We start from the raw sequence: 3,274 nt of genomic DNA, 5'->3' as shown, positions 1-3,274 counted from the left end.
CTTGCATTCCAAGTTTCGTTAGACACGTATGTAAACATATGATATTATAATAAAGTTTAAATACATATCATTTTGTGTCATTTGAATAATATGTATTCCGAACGTGAGATCCAATTGTAATTTGTCCTATACAATAATACATCGGGTGGTGTAGTGGGCCAAGTATATGAGGACGAGTTTGTTTCTTGTAGTTTATAGGAGCAATATTCAAACAAGGCAGGAGACTTTTGTGACTTGTCCGTACTATGTTTGGCACCTAATAAGATTGGCCGTATGTTATAGATTTGAAGGAACTTGAAAAAAAAACCTATAGATTTGAAGAATAAAGAAGGGTGAAAAGAGGTCGTAAAATATATGGGTTGTTGGATTACAGTTAAAACGGGTAAAACTTTTGTATACCTTGAGTTTATTAGAAACTTTTCTTATACATTTTTCTTTTTAATAAAAAAGTAGTATAATAAATTATGGTAGATTACACGTCCATGTGGTTTGGGTAATCCGTACACTTGTCTTGTAACTTGTTTTTTTAATAAAAAAAACTATGAATGTCTGTATAGAATGTTTTTTGTGGCTTTGATGCCTTTATAAAATGAATAGTTTGCCCTTATTTTGTTTTTAATTTATTTAAGATGCAAACTCGACAAACCTAACAACGATAAGAACGATTATGCTATGATAATTAAATAGAAACACAAAGAATGTCGTGGTTCACTCTGACAAATAATTATAGAATTATTAAAATCTAACGGGTCCCACCACCCCTTTACTACTCCACCAACCCATTGGATGTTAAGATGCAAAGTCGACAAACTTGAGGACAATGATATCGATAATTATGCTAAGAGAATTAAACAAGAACACAAGAAGAATTAACGTGGTTCACATGATCACATTGATTAAGTTGTGTCCACATGCAAAACATAGAGAGATTCTTTACATCTCCTCTTGTCACTATCACTCATATTTACCTTGTGACTGCTTCCCTTCCTCTCTCCCCTCCTTCTGGCTACCCTGTCTTTGGTAACATTTAAGATTCCTCATATTGAGCCTCAGACTCTCTTTCTCCTCCCCTACCACCTTTAATCACCCATGGTCACTCGCTCTCACATTGGCTCTCTTTGACCAAAAATGATTTTTAACATCTCTTCTACTTTTGACATCTCTCCCATTCCTCATTCTACTGCTCAAGCTTTGTGGGACCTCAATTTGCTTGTTGCCATGGACTTCGAAATGCAGCCTCTTCGTTCTAACCATAGTTGGGATCTTGACCATCTAATGCCAACATTGTTAGTTGTTATTGGCTATATGGTCACAAGTTTGATAGTTAGGGCCATCGTGATAGCTACAAGGTCCACATTGTTGATCATGGTTTCTCTTAACAACGTGGTCTTGATTTTGATGGAACTTTCAGTAATGTTGTCAAACTTGCCACAATTCGAACTGTTCTCGGTATCTTGATCTCTCGTAATTGGCCCGCCAACTTGATGTCAAAAATGTTTTCCTTCACGGTGACCTTGTGGAAACAATGTACATGCGTCAACCTCCCGAATATGTAAGTACTTAATTTCCTAATCACGTATGCCATCTTTGAAAGGCTCTCTTTGGTCTCAAACAAGCTCCTTAAGCTTGGTATCAATATTTTTCCATCATTCTTTTCTCCCTTGGTTTTCATAGTAAGAAATCTGACTCCTCCATTTTTACGTTTCAGTGCGGTTCTGATACTGTCTTCTTCTTTATATAGATTATATCATTCTCATTGCATCCTCTCCTTCCCATCTCCAAAGTTATTTCTCAATTTTCCTCTGAGTTCCCAATGTCTGATCTTGGAACTTTGTCTTTTTTCTCGACATATCTGCCACTCGTGACTCCTTGGGACTCTTCCAATCTTAATTTACATTTTCTCGAGAAATTCTCTCGCGTGTTGATATGGCTGAGTGTAATCCATGTAGCACCCTGGCTGCCACTAAAAGAAAACTTATTGTCGGGGGCAAGTGGTTCCTTAACCCTACCTTTCTAAGCCTTGTTGGAGCTCTAAAATATCTTACTTTTACTCGCTCTAATAGTGCTTATGCTGTGCAACAAACCTATCTTTTTCTGCATGATCCTCATGCACCTCACTTTCATGCTCTTAAGCGCATCCGTCGTTACCTTAAATGTACTTGACGCATGGTCTTCATATTCGTCTGTAATCCGTTGATCACTTAGTTGCTTCCTCTGATGTTGATTGGGTAGGGTGTCCTACCACTCGCCAGTCTACCTCTGGGTTCTGCATTTATCTTAGGAATAATTTGACTTCTTGGTCCTCTAAATGGCAACATTACAATTTTCTAGCGTTTAGTTGAAACAAGACGTTCCAAATCCAAAAACTACTTCACGTAACGTTTAACAAAACGCTACAAACTATAAATTATCCGCTACCTGGTACAAGCTACGAGGTACCAGCTAGTTTTACCGAAGATGTAATTGGTCGTGAGTGCTTAATGCTAGAAAAAATACTAAGACATAAGAGAATAAGTTGATTTGGTAATAAATAGACTTTTCAATTTTGTTTTTTTAATCAAGTAATTGGTTTTTTTTTTCCGAATAGGTTTTTTTACTAAGACATAAGAGAATAAGTTGATTTGGTAATAAATAGACTTTTCAATTTTGTTTTTTTAATCAAGTAATTGGTTTTTTTTTTCCGAATAGGTTTTTTTTTTCCGAAAAATACCAATTTGTTTAAATCTTTATTATGAAACTTCTGGTATTGATTCTATTTCGCCATTTTTAAAGGATTAATCTAGATTATGTAATATTGATAATAACCTCAGACGATGAAATAAATCGTATTGACCTCTTAACCATAAATCATTTCATGGTTTGGAAGTTTATTATGTGTTAATTACTTCGTTAGATTTATTTATTATTTATTTTATTTTATTTTATTTTGTAGTTGGGGTACTACAACTTTGATTTTGAAGAATCGTATCAGCAACATTTGAATGATTTGATTTATCACCATTATTTTGGACTACGTCGTTCAGGATCGAGGTTAGTTCTTTATGGCTTTCTGGCACCACTGGTATCTTTTTGATCAGATGTAGTTCGCGTTCGTTTAATGTCCTGAATGTGTATGCATATATACTATCACTATGTAACATTTTCAATATTAATACGTACTACTTCCCAGATTCATCCAAGATGCTAGGCTAGCTTTTTCAGTTGCAAACATAACAAATCTCTCTACGAACTCTTAGACCCACTTATAGATTCACTCATCACCAACTCTTTCAGA

This window comes from Lactuca serriola, chromosome 4, assembly GCF_051521515.1.
Source record: "Lactuca serriola cultivar US96UC23 chromosome 4, Lser_US96UC23_V15, whole genome shotgun sequence".
Lineage (NCBI taxonomy): Eukaryota > Viridiplantae > Streptophyta > Magnoliopsida > Asterales > Asteraceae > Lactuca > Lactuca serriola.
The sequence above is the reverse complement of the archived record's forward strand: the minus strand, read 5'-3'. Positions refer to the sequence as shown.